Here is an 18,845-nt window from a genome sequence, read left to right as displayed (position 1 = left end):
TAGCTACGATAGAACAGCGCTATATATAAATATAATATATATCCCAAGTCGTGCTTTCGGGATATGGAAAACACAATTTGAATTTCGTCAATCGCTCCAATAGAACGTAAGGTATAATTTTTTTTTTCTCAGTGTACATCACATTTTCAACCATCAAGATGAAAATATAAATAATGGAGAAAATACCGCTTCATGTCCTTGAATAATTTATAACAGAACCAGAGTTACTAGATTAAAATTTGGATTCACAGCTAAGCCTCACTGGCAACAAGCCAGCAAAAAACTAGCTGTATTTGCGATACAGCCATCCTATCCAAAGCATACAGAACTAGGTCACCGCTATAACGTCTTAGAAAATAAATTGCTTATGTATATAAATTTAATAAGATGTAAGAGTGTTCTTTTATAATTTCTTTGAAACCCTACTTAGTTTGCTTTCAGACAGTATTTCTGTCTAGATTTTCCAAATACCACCAGCAGCAAAAAGATTCCAATGCTTTTTGGTTTTATTCACTTCTGTTTTTCTTCATTTTCTTTTGACTGGAAGGATATAAAAGGAAGAAAGCCATATTGCTAGCTGCGCGTCACGTGATAAATAAGTTGAAGCAGACGCTCCCAACGGGGGTCGATGAAATTTTAAAGGAGGTTATAGTCATGATCAAGGGATGGATTGGGAGTCCACAGGCGAATCTGCAGTGGTAATTAATTGATCAGCCTAATCAAGATCCCACTGTTTATAAAAATGATCTATACCAAGGGTTCCCCTGGTATAGATACAGACACTGGTGGTACGCAAGAGAAAAACAGGTGGTACGCAAAAATGCGCAAGTATTTTGTGGTACGCAAGTATTTTTAACTATTAAATTAAAAAATTAAAACCCCAAAATCCTGCTTGAGATTTTTCTCTAACACTCGTACATGTATGCGATCTGAGCCTTGTTCAAGAGTGGTGGTGGTAGTAGTGCGTCATAGGGGTGGTACTAAAGGTTTTCAACTTTTGTTTAGATGTTACGCGTTAGTCAAAAGTTTGAGAATCGCTGATCCATACCATTATAATCTGTTGTTGTTCATGGTCACGTGTCTGACGCAAGTCACCCCAAGTCCAAGAAGATCCTCGTGGCAAGGAGCTTTACAATACGTCTGCTGTTGGCAACAGCCTTGAGCCCCTTGCGTACCACTAGTGGTACGTATACCACCGGTTGAGAACCCCGGAAATAGATAATGAAACAAATTCCAAATTTCGGTTTCCAGATGCAAGTATTTGGGTGCAGAGTTACGTTATTCAAAATTGGGTGACTCTAGGTACCATTGTTTTATCACAATGCGATGAACATGCAAACATTATGCAGATTCTTCGTTATTTAATTTCTTTAATTATAATACAGGGCTCCAATATTTGGTGGCAACAATTTAAGAAGTGATTCGCCGGTTATAGTGAATTAACCCAAAATGCCAACATCTTTGTCTTTATCGTAACTTGTTATTTACACAAATGCAACTTGTTATTTACACAAATGCAACAATTTTACTGCCAAGGTATACCACAATTGTTTGTAATCATTCATTCATTTTCAATAATGTACTCACGTATTTGAATTAGTGTTGTCTTAAGGGTTCTCTAGATCATGGTGGACGTGGTGCTATACTAATTAACCGTATGGTAGAGGCATAGTGCCCACGTCCTTCGTTCCTTATCCTTATCTTTCTGAGCTAACGCCGTTTAGGCTAACAATAAAGATTCTGTATGTATGCATGTTCTTTTCACCGTTAAAAAACGTCGGAACCCACAGACCCCGAATTTTTAATAGACGTAGTCATCTGCCCGAACATGGGCACTTCGAAGTTCGAGTTTTTAATTTCGAATTTGTTTTTGATTTACATCATATTTTGAAATATTTAACAAATTTTTGTTAAGGGGACTCATACCCCTTAAAACCCATATCTTCGAATATGTGACTGTTGCAAGAATTGGGATAACTTATTTATTTTAAAAGCAATTACTTACAACTTTTTACAGCTCACTACATAATATAGCTGCTTTCTGAAATAGTCATCAGAAAGTTTGTGTTGCCACAAATATTTTTATAATTTAATCCTCTTTGGAACAAAAGTTTTCGTCATGTTTTCACCTTGGACCTAGATTATTTAATTATGGCAAAGCACACGAGGGCTATCTGCCTAAAGGGAGGGATGCCTTCATGGAGGACTTTCTAAGGGAAACTGGCTCGTATACACGTTACACATGGGGAAAACCACGAAAACACCCATGCAACCAGCCCGTTTGCGGGATTCGAACCTCAGACCGAACTACCAGTGTTCAGCGACTTTTACCGCTCGGCCGCTTGTTGTTGTTGTTTTCAACTTGCGCGCACAGTTTAAAACATTCTGTTGCATAACTTAATTCCATATCTAATATCTAGCTTTTATAACATTTGGAAACTACTGTGAACCAAAAATTCTAAGTATTTCATGTTAAATTATTATTTTATTTGAAGTTCAGTTTATAAAATGTATTTTATTAAAAAAATCTGTAATGTTTTCGTCCATAAAATTTTTTAATAATAAAATATTCATCAGATTTTTAGTTCAGTTCGAAAATAGTGCCCATATAAAGAATTCCATGAAATGTCAAGTCTGTACCATTAGTCATTTTTAATATATCATGCACACAGAGTGGAAACATGACGAAAATTTTGTCACACAGCGGGTTAAATTACAAAACTATTTGTGGCAACACAAAATTTCTGGTGACTAGTTTCCAAAGCAGCTACATTTTGTAGTCAGCTGTAAAATGTTGGAAGTAATTCCTTTTAAAATAAATTAAATATCCCAATTCTTGCAACAGTCACATATTCGAAGATCATAAGGGGTTTAAGGTGCATGAGCCCCCTTAAGCCAAGCTAAATCAGCAATTTGAAAGCGCGAACTGGTATCACTATCTAGATGCCTTAGGTTAATTTGAAGCATGAGACATGAAAAATGAGCAATGCCCTCACCAGCATTTGAACCTGGATATCTCGAGTACGCGCCAAGTGTGCTACCATTACACCAGGAAGATATGCTTGGTAGGAGGGAGAAAATACCTTATATACTCCCCGTTTTAAAGGACGAATGGGGATTAGGGAACCCCATCGCCATATCCTGGTGACGAAGAATCATCACCCACCACCTTTTATTTCGGGCGCCACTGTAGAGCCATCAGTATATTTTTGATGCTGCAGAAGTGAAAAATGTGCATGCTTTCGCCGGGACTTGAACCTGGATCTCTCGAATACGCACCGAGTGTACTAACCCTTACACCACGAAGGCACGCTGAAAGAGGGAGAAAATACCTTATAAGTGTTCGAAATAAAATATTTGTATCTCCATCACACCAGACTGTTGCCATTCAGCTTAATGCAGGACACATATGTTTCAGTTTTAATCCACAAATTTAGTTACTTGAAAGCAATGTGTTGCCATTGCGTCAAACTAAATGCTTATTATCTCCACGAACCAGCATGCTGACATTCAATAAAGCATAAGATATTTAACTTATCTTTGTGTTACTGAGTAACAAACCAAGTGACTCGACAGCTATAAACGCAATTCTTAAATATACTTTTTAATCTGATCGATTTAAATAAAATGACTTCAAGTCAAAAGATATCTAATTAGAAATAGTAAATAGTTTTATGGAATGACACTAGCTGGACGCATTAGAATTATGAAATGCTTTTTTCTATTTTATGATATTTCTCTTACAGGGCTGGCCGTCCACGCGGTTGGTTTACGTAGCAATAGTATAGCGAATGTAAAGAAAAAGTATGGCAATCTATAACAATCTATCAGAATTCCTAAAGATATGCTGTTTTTAAATATTTTGTAATTTTGCTCTCGAATTGAATGTGGTGTGCAAGTGAAGGAAGCGATGTTTAATTTTAAAGCTAAAAAGACAAAAATATATATAAAAAATATTAACAGGAATGAGCCCAAGAGATCAATGCTTAGCGAAAGCGTAACCTTGACGTTTTCTGGTACGAAATTAAATTTTAACCTTTTCAGATTTTCTTTATTTCATTTTTCTATATTTGAAAATTAAAAATAATAATAATACAAAATACCAAATATAAATTCACATAACCCTTTTCTTTCAAATGTTTCATTCATATTCTCTATTTAAAAAATTAAAAATAATAATAACACAGAATATCAAACATACATTTAAGTAACCATTTTCAAATGTTTTATTCATATTCAATATTTGAAAAGGTCAAATAATAATAACACAAAATATCCAACGTAAGTTCAAGTAACTATTTTTTTCAAATTTTTGTTCATATTCTATATCTGAAAAATTAAAAATAATAATAACACAAAATATCAAACATAAGTAACCATTTTTTCAAATGTTTTATACATATTCTATATTTGAAAAATAAAAAATAATAATATATAAAATATCAAACATACATTTAAGTAACCATTTTTTTTTTCAAATCTTTTGTTCATATTCTATATCTGAAAAATTAAAAATAATAACACAAAATATCAAACATTAAATTTAAGTAACCATTTTTTTCAAATGTTTTATTCATATTCTATATTTGAAAAATTTAAATAATATTAATAACACAAAATATCAATTATAAATTTAAGTAAGCATTTTTTTCAAATTTCTTATTCATATTCTATATTTGAAAAATAAAAAATAATAATAACATAAAGCATCAAACATAAATTTAACTAATCATTTTTCAAATGTTTTGTTCATATTCAGTATCTAATTGTTATCTGTAAGACATTTATGCTCAAATATTTGTATTGTGATTATTTTGTTTATTGTGTATTATACAGAAAAATGTACCCTGTGAATCACATCCAGACAGACGAGACATATTTGATTACTAGCAATTTCGCATTATAGAAATGTTTTGTTGGACTCAATTTTTCTGTCTGTCTAGCCAGAAAGCAGTATTTTAGAGGAAGATTATAAAAACATTCCATGCGATTTTCCTCAAAAATATTTTTAAATGCTCAAACTATAATGGCAAGGAAAAAATAATTCCATAAACCAATCAAATGAAGAGAAAATTTTGGAAAGTTTAGCAATTTTAGCCCGTTAGTATTTTTTGATTGCCAGATTGACATTTTAAAAATGTTCTTTAAAAGCAAGCAATTCGTCAGCAATATGTACTGTAATTTCGTCGCATATTTTTCTAATTTTCTTAGCTAATTTTATCGTCCTGAACTCAAGAGTCGGAAATTACGTGAGTAATTAAATTTCTGAAGGACACGGTTACAGTTAGAAAATAACAAATGTAAAGTAATCATGGATAAATTACTGGTAACTATCAAAATATCATATCTTTAAAAGAAGCCAACATTCCAATAAGAATATCTGTTAATATATACATTACAATATCTGACGAATGTTGAGTCTAACACTCTGCACTCCGGTTCAGTTAGCTTGTAAAGCCCCAGAGGCACCTCACGTAATGAGTCTTCAGCGCATTTCCCAAGAAAGGCATGGAAGGAGGGAAGAAGAATAGGGAAAAGCCTTGGATTTCGGAAGATCGAATGCTTCAGCGGTAGATAAGAATACGACAAGCTGGAATGCAAATAATAGAAGTAAGAATGGTAATCTATCCTGCGAACCTTTCGGTATATGCAGGGTTTAATGGAACTTCTATTTAGAATAAAATCCAACCACCATACTGTAGCCGCTACTGGCCGAAAGATCCATTGACCTCGCCAACAAATATCCTTTCACTAATCAAAATGAAATATAACAAATCATTACATATTTACATTAAAATTTTACATAACAAAATATCCTATTTAGGATCACAAAACTTTAATCATTCATTTATACAACTTGTATTTCATACATAAAATAAATCATTTATATACCTTGTATTTCATAAAATAATTGGATCATTATCTTTAATAACAAAATTATTTTATAATTGAAACAGAGATTTAAAATATTCTTTTATTACAAGTTCAATAATAACAAACTATTAATCTTATTAATAACTTATTACAGTCAGTTTCAAACAAAAATACAAATCCTTTGCATATTTTAATTTAATAGAACCATTAACCATAATCAGTTCTTCTAATCAATAAATCATATTGTCTTTTTAGACATTCACAATTTTTATCTAGACTAGAATATCGAGAATCTAACCCAAGTTTATATATTTTGTTGGCTTCTTTACAATTTATGCATTCTGGATCTTTCTTAAAATCCCAATGGTTGTGACCTTTTCGAGCACATCTAGCGCAAATCTGAGTATTTATACAGTTTTTATGAAAATGGCCAAATTCTTGGCACTTGAAGCACCTAACAACATTCAAATATTCTGTAATCGATATTCGGAACCATTTCAAGTTAATTTTCCCTTGATTTATTATAGATTTGAATTTGGCAGGCTGAACTTCAGCCACTCAATGCAACTTATTACTTTTTGCTTATTGAATTGAAAACAAAAGTTCAAACCCTCCATTTTAAAAAAAAAAGTGATTTTGTTTAATCACCGATTCTTGAATCTCTTTCTTTTTTAAATCAGCTTCTATATTGTATAATATTATCTTTGGTCTTTTCTTTTTTGGAGCCTTTATTTCAACATCTTCTTTCAGCAATATATTTGATCTTATTTCTTCTTCTAAAATTTTAACTTCTTCTTCATTTACACATTCTATAACAATTCCTCCGTTTTTATTCCTCACATTTTTTATTCCAATCTTCAGTTGAGCCGGGTCTATTGCTTCAACCACCTTCATTTCACTTCTTCAGATGAAACCCCTTTCACCTTAGGGTATAACAACGCTACATGTTCTTCTTTTTTCTTAAATTTATCCTTCTTTTGATTCAATTTCTTTTCAACTCTTTGTTCTTGAACAATTTCAGCAAAGGACTTTTCTGGTTTCTTTATCACTTCAGATTTTCCTTTCAGGTTCTCTATTTCCAATGCTTGTGAAACAATATAACCAAATAGCACTTTTTGTGCTTTAAAGATCCTCTTACGAAGAGGTATTGTAACTCTAGAGGCATCTTCTAGACAAGTTTCTAGTTTACTAATAAGTGAACGAACCTCCTCAATAAGTTCTGACTGAACAGCAGTCTCTGTCTGTACACTTTCATCCATTTTCAAGCACTCTATGTGGAGTTTGGATTAGACCTCCCCCCTTAGGAGGAGGAGCCCCCAGACCACGACAAGGTCCTAAACTCCTGGGAAGTTATCTTCAGTTAGCTTATCAAAATTTTCAAGTAAATAAAATACTTTCAATAAATAAAGCTTCCAATCACTTTATAAGAGCTAATAACTTCCCCTGGGGGAAATAATAGAAGTAAGGTGAAAGTTTCTTAAGTGTGAGAACACGTCCATATCCGGGTAGTTCAACGAAGAATCTGCATAATATCCGTTTCAAATATAAATGCAAGGGAAAAGAAAATGGATGAAATGTTAGTACAAAATGCAAATTGAATTCGCTGAATAAAAATAATGAAGAGAATCAGGTTTACTAATAAACTAGTTGTCAGAAGGAAAAACTACGTGCATTAGAGGAAGAGGAAAATTATTTTTCAGTATATGCAGTTGAGGAAGGGGAAGGAAAATTATTTACTAATTATAATATTTAAAAAATTTTTCAGAACCTATAGCTAAAATACTATGAGGAATACGGCAAATATTTATATCTTACTATAAGCACCCAGAAAAAATACAATAAAAAGTATTGTAGAATCATTAGGTATTTTGGAAGCAAAAAAGATAAAAAATATGCAACGTCTTCGCCGGGAATCGAACCACGGAGCTCTGGAATACGCGCCCAGCGTGCAGAGCACCACACCACGAAGGCATGCCAAGAAGGTGGGAAAAATACCTTATAGTATTAAAAAAAAGTCTGAAAGCCTTCAGATATTATATTACACACAAAGGGGCGTTTTTTTCATAACCAACACCTACATGTTTCGGGATAATGTCCCTTTGGGTTAAGGGGACTCATACACCTAAATATCCATAAGATGTTCGAATGGGTGACTGTTGTAAGAATCGGAATAACTTATTTATTTTAAAAGCAATTACTACCAACTTTTTACAGCTGACTACATAATATAGCTGCTTTCTGAAATAGTCATCAGAAAGTTTGTGTTGCCACAAATATTTTTATAATTTAATCCGCTTTGTGACAACATCTTTCGTCATGTTTCCACCTTGCGTGCACAGTTTGAAATATTCTGTTTCATAATTTAATTCCATATTTAATATATAGCTTTTATAACATTTGGAAACTACTGTGAACGTAAAATTCTAAATATTTCATGTTCAATTTTTATTTTATTTTGAGTCGAGTTTATAAAATGTATTTTATTAACAAAATTTGTAATGTTTTCGTCCATAAAACTTTTCAATATTAAAATATTCATCAGATTGTTGGTTCAGTTATAAAATAGTGCACCTATAAAGAAGTCCACCAAATTTCAAGTATGTACCATTAGCCATTTTTAAAATATCATGCGCGCAAGGTGTAAACATGGCGAAATATTTTGTCACAAAGAGGGTTAAATTACAGAAATATTTGTGGCAACACAAACTTTCTGGTTACTATTTTCCAAAGCAGCTATATTATGTAGTCAGCCGTAAAAAGTTGTAAGTAATTGCTTTTAAAATAAATAAAATATCCCAATTCTTGCAACAGTCACGTATTCGAAGATCATAAGGGGTTTAAGGTGTATGAGTCCCCTTAAAAATATTTAAAAACAGCCTATCTTTAGAATTTTTCATAGACAGTCTCGCGCTCTGGAGACAAAAATGGTTTCTCCCGTATATTATTGCTATTACTCGCTTCACGTCGTACAGATAAAACATTTTATCTCCAGCGCGTGAGACTGTGTATCGAAAATTTTAAGCATATGCTCAATATAAAGTTATTTTGCGCTACTGCTCTTGAACTAAATTTTATGGTTTAAGTGCGAAAAACATTATATTTAATAAATAAAGGTAACACACAATATGTTAAAAAATCGCCCTTTTGGATGTAATTTAAAATCTGAAACCTTTCAGATTTTATTTTTATTTTTTATATTTTTTGTTTTAATTATATTTTATCGTATTATGTTTTCGACGCATTTAACTGGGGAGAGTGTCGGACGTATATAGGAATGGCGCCAAAAAATCGCAAATTTTCGGCAAGGGGTACCCTGAAACATATTTTTACAAAAATTGCAGTCGATGGGAAAAAGTCGACGTTTTAGTTGTACTATAAGGTTATTCTCCCGCTTTCCTAGCGTGCCTTCGTGGTGTAGTGGTTCTGCACGCTGGGCCAGTATTCCAGAGGTCCGTGGTTCGATTCCCGGCGAAGGCGGTTGCTAATTTTTCATCTCTCCAGTCTCGAATTAACCTAATGTCTCTACAGTACTTCTTGCTTTAATAAATGTAACATAATATGAGTAAAGGTAATTGAAAATCTTTGCTTGTGTGTAAACTGATTGTAGCCGTAATTCAATTAATTCTGAGTGAAATCCATTAGGCGGACATTCATTCAGGAGTAGTTAAAAGAGCAGATTTAGTACTAATTTGTAAAAATTAAATTTCAGAGTTGCTGACAAAAGCAGCATGAGAGAAGTAACATAATCCACACCTTATTCTTTGTCATTCAGGAGTAGCTAAAGAACCAGAGTTACTACTCGGTAAACATAAAATTTCAAAGTTCTTGTTACAAAGCAGCATGCGAGAAAAGACATAATCTACTGTAAATAACAGTTATGCTCAACTTTTGGAGTGAATCGACCACTAGGATGAAACTATCTGCACTACATTCCATTCGGCTCTCCATTCCTAAAAATATACGATTTTTATTACGGGGTATTTGTATTTGCTGCTGCGAAAGGATCATTCAACGCTACTCTTAATGTTCAAAAACAATATTCGATTACATGCTTCAGGGATCTTTTGATAAGTGCTATTCATAAAACACTTTAGCTCCAGATACTGCTCAAGTATAGTAGATGTCATATTCAATATTTCTTTACAGGTGGTTTTCTGATCTTCTGCGCATCAAGCTGTAATATTTGCGGGTCAGATCTAGACAGCATGAGCAGTAAAAGTTGCTCTTGTATCCACGGAAAAGGTCAGGCCAAAGTAACAGCGAAAAATGGCCTCCATCGAACTGGCTGTGAAATTTTGCTGCAAATACACCATTTCCTCTCACATCCCGCCGTTTTTACTTCCTTGTACAAAGTAAAGTATTGTAATCACGAAAATTTCCGGATATAATATTTCAAATAAAATATCCATTCCTCAAATTTGGGCCTCAAAGCTTCTAAGGTAGGTAAATTATAGGTATACAAGATAATTGTTTGTTCTGTATTTAAAGTCCTTTTTTAAACCAAAGAATAGCTTCAAATACTGAGGTTAGTTTGTTTTGATAGACTAAGCATGCATCTGATTGAAACTTTCTGCAATCAGTTTTGCTGTCCACAAGGGTACGTTACTTTAATTTGAATAACCAGTTATTTTATGTTTTCAGTGTGCACTTTCACTGCTCCCTTTCCGCCATAATGCATGAGTTTGTGTGTATTTAAGTGAGGGTTTGAGATTTTAAGACAGAGCGTGGTCTGCCTCTTGAAAGCCACGTTACTAGGTTTGCTATTCTAAAATTTCTAGTCTTTGGCTTTGCATTATACTTGCCGATAGTTAAATTGACTCTGGTGAAATCCAAGCCAACTTCGCGTTTAATAAATTATAATTTTCATGTAATTACACCCTTTGGATCTAAGTCATTTAAATTTAGCTTTAATATTTGAATTACTACTTTCAGGTTTCTGACATAAAATCTGGCGAGCGTGTAAGCACCAGGAATGCCTTCTGCTTATCTTGTTGAGTTTTAAATAAAGGTATTTTAGTCCCTTCTCAAGCTTCCGGTGCACTTCAGAGATAGCAATAAGTAGTTCTGTAAAGATTTTAGGATTTGTTTTTGGAAGCAGACAAGATGAAAAATGAGCAACCGCCTTCCCCGGGAATCGAACCACGGACCTCTGGAATACCGGCCCAGCGTGCAAAACCACTACACCCTGAAGCCACGCTAGGAAAGTGGGAGAAATAGCTTATATACTCCCCTTTTTAAAGGGCGACTGAGGTTTTCAGGGGACCCAATCGCCAAATCCTGGGTGTTTAGAAACCTCATTCAACACCCTTTTAGTTCGGGCGCCACTGTAGAGACATTAGGATTTTTTTTGAAGCAGGCAAGATAAAAAATGAGCAACCGCCTTCGCCGGGAATCGAACCACGGACCTCTGAAATACCGGCCCGGCGTGCAGAACCACAACACCACGAAGGCACGCTAGCAAAGTGGGAGAAATACTTTATAGTTTAACATCTACCAAAATTTTGGTCACGTGTTACAATAGTGAAAATCTTATTAGTTTACAAAAAAATCTTAGATAACAATTTTCTTCTTCGTATACAATGTTATCAAACAGTGTAGAGACATTAAGTATTTTCTGAAAGCAGGATAGTTGAAAAATGAGCAGTGCCCTCACCGAGACTCGAACCACTGACCTCTCGAATACGCGCCGAGCGTGCTGACCACTACACCACGAAAGCATGCTAAGAAGGCGGGAGAAATACCTTATAATAGGCCTAACCTAAATTTTAATTTAGCCAACCTAAGCTTTAGATTATCATTATCAACAATGCATGACCTGAATTTTAACTTACCGTTATCAACCAAGCCTAACTTAAATTTTAATTTATAATTATCAGCACTACTTAATTTTAATTTAGCATTATAAACAAAATCTAAATTAAATTTTAATTTGTCATTATCAGCTAGACCAGGGATGGGCCAACTCCGGCACGCTGGAAGATTTTATCCGGCCCGTGAATAGAATTTTAATTTGTGTTCCGAAGCAAATTAAAAGAAATATGTATTTATATATTATATACCATCTTCTTTTTCTACTTTGTTTAAATATTATTTTTTTCTTCCTTTTTTTTCAAAGGGTTGATGATCTTTTTACTTTTTCTATTTTTGCTCTAAAAACATAAATTGAGGGAAATAGACATCATAGACAGCTTCCAATTGGTAAAGTGGAAGTTTTTTGTTAGTTATAGCTGTAGATTGGCGCCAGCAAGCGTTATCTCTTTCTCAGGGAGCAGACATATGGGAATCCAATATAGGTAAATTAGACCTCTTAGAAAAAATTTAATCTTAACTTAAAACTTAATAAGAAAACTTAATCTTTTTGCTTAAAATTCTAACTGTACGTTCTTTTTTAATGGCGACGGACCATTTGAAAGTACGTGGTATTAAATCCACAGCTCAGTAGTCAAGTTGTTTTTCCCGCCTTTTCTACACGTACAGTTATAGAATGTTCTGTAGATATTTAAAGCGAACTGGAATGGCTGACGAGGCTGACGACATTTCTTGGAAGATCCGCCTTTCCAGAGGCTATAAAAGGACTCGCAAAGGAATATCGGGGCTTTTTTTTAATGTAACGATGCAGTAAACTTCATACAAAAAGTTATTAGTAATCCGTTTTTATTTACTCCGGAAATCAGATTTTTGTAATTGCTATTTCTCCTGAATAATAATAAATGGATTCTTTTTTTTAAACTTATCGCCTGATACTTTTGAGCTACAACTACATCTATGATTCTTCACGAATCTATTTATTCCGGACAAAAGCTGGTACATCACATATATATATATATATATATATTTTAATTTTAGAAAAATTTATCTTGCCCCGCCAGACTTTCTGTTTTCGATTTTTGTCTCGCGACTGGACAACGTTTGCCCATCCCTAAGCTAGATCGAACCGAAATTTTAATTTATTATTAGTAAATAAGCCTAAGTTAAATTTTAATTTAGCATTATCAACTAGACCTAATCTAAATTCTAATTTAGTATTACCAATCAAACCTAACCTAAATTTTAATTGATCATTTATAATTTTCTATCATCATCCAGGCCTAACCTAGAATTTTATTTATCACACAAAAATTCATAAAATATTGGAAAGGGGCAGCATATTGGCCATAACGCATATAACTCCTGCCGAGGCTGACCTAAAATATCTCATTAGTGTCAGCATCCACTTTCTCGTTAGCGCCAGCTTTGCAAATACAGTTTTGATCCAAATATGTTGCAATATTGAAAATATCATACACAAGAACAGGTATAACTGTGGTGTGTTAGTGACTTTTGATCGGCATGAAAAAAAATTATTCGTAATAAAATTTCTTTATAAAAGTAATTTTGTCGTTTGTATTCTAACTGAGAGACTCAGTATCAGGAATTTTAGCCAACAGGAATTATTTAAATGCTTACCTAATTTTTAGAATATCTTTTATTGTTTTCCCCTTTTCCTCTTTTGATTTCCTCAGATGTTCAGCGTACTGCATGCATTTTTCTGTATTTAAAAAAATAATGAGCCTGCAAGGTCATTCCAAGGTCATTCCTGTATGAAGAGAAGCCTAAATCAGATTGCATTTCAAAATGCATAAATCTACTTTGTACATTAACGCCAATCTAAAATTGAATTCTGCCTAATTTTTAACTTCTTAAACTTGTATTTTGGTGTTATTTATCTTTATTAATACCTGTCAGTCATTATCAGTTGTTTTTACTTCCTTGTACGAAGTAAAAAGGAAGTATTGTAATCGCGAAAAGTTTCAGGCAGCATATTTCAACGAAAATATCAATTTTGACCGCAATCGAATGCAATTTAACGATGGTTTTGCGTGATATCTGTACGTAAGGACAGAATAGAATACTCTTTTCCTTCAAAAAGATTATAAAACTGCTTTAAAATGAATTCTAAAGAGAATTTTTCGTGGCGTCTGTACGAACGTATGTATCTCGCATAACTCAAAAACGAGTAGCTTCAGAACGTTAAAATTTTGTATATAGGACTGCTATAACATGTAGATGTGCACCTCGTATTTTGGTTGCAATCGGCTGCACCAAACGTATATAAATATATTTATATAAATATCCACTCTGTTACCCGGCTCAGTAATCACAGTTTCTTTACTCTTATATGTTTGTAAATTGTATATTTTTTGCTTTAAAAATGATTGAATTATGTTGTTCTTATCTATCTTCCGGTGGATTTATTTCCTCTCTCTCTTTCTCTCCTCAAAAGAGAAAAGGAATATGCCTTAAATTTCTATGCAATATGTTTAGAATTATCAACAATTTTAAAGTTGTTTAAGTGCTGCTGAGCTTTTTTTTTTTTTTTTTTTTTTTTTATGAGTGAGTGTTTACATTTGAAACAGCAGACTAGTGGATTTGTTGCCAATCTAGAGAAACGTAGCTTCGCAACAACAAAGATAACGCCTTCATTTATTATTGCCAATTAAATCATGCTTAATCCTTTCTGGAATTTGTTCGAGGAAATAACTGTTTAAGATATATATTTTAAGTTTTTATGCATTTTTGCCTTCTCGCGAAGTGAGAACTGAATTAATTGAATGAGAAATACTCAATCGTCTGTGAAAAACTGTTTCTTTTTTGTTTTGTTGCTTAATTTCTTTTATACATCCTTCTAGCTTTATTATAGTATTTGAATAGAACATGTGGCAACGATTAGATAATTCTATTCTTTAAATGATATAAATTTTGTGCATTCTGAGTTAAAATATGAACGAAATATAATACTGTTAAGTGAATCTAAAGCCAGAGTGTCGCTATGGTAAACAAATACTAGAGTGAATTTTAAAGAATGCTTTTATTCTATTGTGGTTTATGCGCTGACGGCGAAGTAGATTTAATTCAATCCAATAAGTTTAAATGAAATGCAAGAAAAAATGCATATAATTTAATATTCCGTACAAGGAAGTCATGTGGTGTAAACATCAGATTTTTTAACGCATTATTATAATTCTTATTCTTTTTCCGGCAGCAAATGATGTTAATTAACGTTTGCATTGTAAATGGCATTTGAATCTGTGCACTTTAATGTTTAATATAAAGTAGCTAGCAGAAGATTATATTTTCTTGATAAATGAAAATAATATCCTATTTCCTTGAATATTTTCCTCCTATTTTACTTCCTTGTACGAAGTAAATGAAGTATCGTAATCGCGAAATATTTCGGGTATCAGATTTCAAAGAAAATATCCATTTTTTACCGCTCTCGAATTAATTTGAAAGACATTTTTCAATGGCGTCTGTACTTGCGGACGAAATAAAGGACTCCATTTTCCAAAACGGATATTAAAATTGTTTTCATCTGGATTCACAGGACAGTTTCTCGTGATGCCTGTACGTGCGTATGTACATATGTACATATCACTCATAAATCTAAAAAGAAATGTTGTATGATCTCATAACACTTAGTTCGAAAAGAAGTTTGTCTAATTTTGTTATTCATGCTTTAATTCAAGTCCCCGTAAAAACATTTTTAATAATTTTCAGAATTAAACTTCTTACATATGGGTTCATTCTTTTTAGGTACTTCTACTAAATTTATATTAGGAGATAATATAATCAATATTTCTTTAGTAAATATATATATCACAATGCGCAAATTTTTTGACCGCATAGGTCTTTTATCGTTTGTTCTTTTTACTTTACTTTAAATTATATATACTATATATATTCAGTCATATAAAAAGTCTCCGCGCTTTTTTGGTACATTTTTGAACAAAACTTTTCCTTTTTGAAAATCAATTTTAATCAAATATATATTGACGATTATTATATACTAGCAGCTTCGCTGCCAGCCTTCGTCTGGCTTTTAAATGTACAGGAAAAATGGCTGAAAGGAATACGAAACGTTAAATTTAAAAACTGCGTGGAATTTTACTTTTCAGAACAACTTCATAAAAAAATGTTATTACGTGTAACAAAATTACAATGAAATAAGCAATATCCTTTAATACAAATATTAATTATTCTAATAAATAAATTTACCAACTTCCCTTTGCAAAATCTTAAGAACGCAAATGGTATGAAGGAGGTTAAGAACTTTGTTTCCTTAAAAAATCACATAAAACTTTTCAATATCTTAAAAACAGTGAAATGAGCAATAAATAACATAAAAGTATACAAAAAAAAATTCTGAAAAGCAAAGTATAATTAATGATATTTTATATTTTCAAGAGAAAAACTTTACAATGAAATAAGCTATATCCTTTAATACAAATATTAATTATCCTAATTAAAAAATTAATCACCTTTACGTTTAAGAAAAAAATCATGCAAAACTTTTTAATATCTTACAGTGAAATAAGCAAAAAATAACATGAAAGCAACTCAAAAAACAAAAAATTCCGCGCAGAACTTTACTCTGCAGAACAATTTTATCAAAAAATATCAATAAAAATGTATTATATATATATAAACAAATGGCAATGAAATATGCCAATCTCTTAAAAACAGTGACATAAGAAATACGATGGAAATTGTTGCCAAACCCATGTTTCTAAAAGAATGAAACTATTCAAAATGATGCGATTTCATCAAAAATCTATCAACAACAATAAGACAGGAAAATTGTTGCCAAAGTCACGTTTTTAAAGATGTGAGAAGTGTACACGGAAGCTTCATTTAAAAAATTTTTTTAAAATACAAAATATTATCATTTTTTCAAAATTCTTTTTGTAAAAGCAGTCGCAAGGATGACAGTTTAACGCGTCCAAAAATCAAAGAAAAATAAACTTGTACATTTTTAAACATAAACTTTTTTAGAAAAAATCCCGTTGAAAAGGTGTTAAGTTCCCTTTGTTAAATAAATTCGTTTTTAATCGATTTATTGAAACACGAAATTTATTTTAAGTTTGTAAAATAGCTAAGTGCCTACGTTTCATGACGATGCGAAAATAAAGTACGTAGAGTAAAATCTCGCTTTCCTATAGCCCATTATATCTCAAACTGACGCGATTTCGTCACAAAACATAAAATTAAAAAATTCTAATTCGAATTTCGAAAAAATCGCTTCGAGGTGCACTGGCTCTTGTCTAGATGCACCTATGTACCAAATTTCGTAGCCGTGGGTTTATTAGCTTACGTTCAGCGGGAACGAAAGACACACACATAGACTCTTTGTTTTAATATATGTAGAGACGATCTTTTGTCATTTTTCGGGTACCTTCATAATTCCATCGGTGTAGAACTTCGGTGGTTTATCTTCGAAAAACTTGGGCGAGTGATTTTCAGCGGCTCTTCGACCGGCCAATGTTTTACCATCAAGAGAGTTTGGCAGAGACCGAACAAAATGGTAGTCAGACGGTGCAAGGTTCGGGCTATATGATGGATGCATCAAAACTTCACAACCAAGTTCCGTCAATTTGTTCTAAATCATCAAACATGTGTATGACCGCGCATTGTCATGATGGAACACAACTCCCTTTCTGTTGGCCATTCTGGTCGCTCTTTCTGTATTGCTTCGTTCAAATAGTCGAGTTGCTCACAGTACAGAGCCGAATTGACGGTTTCGCCAGGTTGCACCAGGTTGGAGTTTATGTGGCACCCAAACATTGAACTTCTTTTGTAACCTGCTCTTTTCAAATGATTCCAAACTCTCTTTGCTATTTCCTGACAGCTTACATGCCGGTCTTACACCACCAGTTGCAAAATTCCATCGACTTTTACAATGACTTGCCGACCAGAGCGAGGTGCATCTTTGATATCGAAATTTCCGGAACGGAATCGAGCAAACCACTCCTAGCTCCTTCGTTCACTCGCAGCATTCTCACCATACACTTCACAAATTTTTCGGCATGTTTTTGCAACCATTTTACCTTTTTTATAGTAAAAATGTACCACAAAACGTATTTCTTCAGATATTTTACTCATTTTCAAATCAATATAACATTTTTACACAAGCAACGAATTAGAAATCCATTTTCATAAACAATGGAAGCTGAATGTCAGCTTTTCAACACAGGTTCGTTTGAGACAATCGGGTTAGTGTTGCGGGATATATAGACATCAACACCATCTAGTGGCAAAAAATACGCGGAGACTTTTTATATGACCCAATATATATATATATATATATATATATATATATATATATATATTCCCAGCCTGTTTTCCGGGTCTATGATCTCGGGTTGTTATTCTTATATGCTGGTATCAATCAAAATTTGTACACCTCTCCTGCGAACAGTTACGCAACTGAGGGAATCGACCTACTGTGAACCCCCATATCAGGCAGGGGGAGATCGTGGCAGGTACACCACATAAACAAGTTCAACTTTATGGACTGGAGTCGTGGGACACAAATCCAAAACTTAGCCTCAGCCCAAGTTTACAAAACCACTTAGGGGTTTTAAACTAATTCCTTAATGTCTGGAGAACCGGGTCCCAACCGGCTCTTAGCCTCAGACTGAATAACTCCAAAAATCCTCCGCTTACTGGGTCGGGCCCGAGGGGTCACCACTCCCTGTTCTCGGCTTTTCGACGGAGGCGTGACCTGAACACCTGATGGACTTGACCGGTCATTTAAATGCTCCCCCGCCAGTACTACGCGGGCAGCGCGTCCCATCAGGACATTACCTAGCAAACTCGGTGCAGTCCAACACCGTGTTTGCCGTCCCACACCAAGCTACAGAACCATCTGGTATACGTCTTACGCCTTTCCCCCGAGGTCCAGCTATACAAATGACCCAACCCCGGGCTCTGGAACCGCCAGGCTCGTGATTTTATACCCCCGTGGCCGAGACTGCCTAGGTACAGATCCTAGCCAGTAGCTTCGCTCTACGTCGACCCCCGGGGAGTTATATGCTGGTATATTATTCATGCCGCGCTTTAAAAGTGGTTGAATTATATTGCTTTTATGTTTTAGTTATTCTTTTATGCCTTTAATTAATCTGCGTGCAACAGTTGTAGAATTATCAACAATT

The 18,845-nt window shown here is 33.5% G+C and overlaps 1 protein-coding gene and 1 non-coding gene across 2 annotated transcripts in view; both read left to right on the top strand.

Moving 5' to 3' along the window:
- Positions 1-18,845, top strand: part of LOC118203378 (neuropeptide F receptor-like) — a 252,079-nt gene that overhangs the window by 64,715 nt on the left and 168,519 nt on the right. The gene's annotated exons all lie outside the window — the stretch shown is intronic.
- Positions 9,278-9,351, top strand: TRNAT-AGU (transfer RNA threonine (anticodon AGU)). Its single transcript has one exon. It is a non-coding gene; the product is annotated as a tRNA-Thr (tRNA).

The sequence above is a fragment of the Stegodyphus dumicola genome, chromosome 11, assembly GCF_044657685.1.
Source record: "Stegodyphus dumicola isolate Sdum_Otavi_A_Nest chromosome 11, ASM4465768v1".
NCBI classification, from domain to species: domain Eukaryota; kingdom Metazoa; phylum Arthropoda; class Arachnida; order Araneae; family Eresidae; genus Stegodyphus; species Stegodyphus dumicola.
Note: the sequence above shows the minus strand (reverse complement) of the source record. Positions and strands in the feature narration are given on the sequence as shown.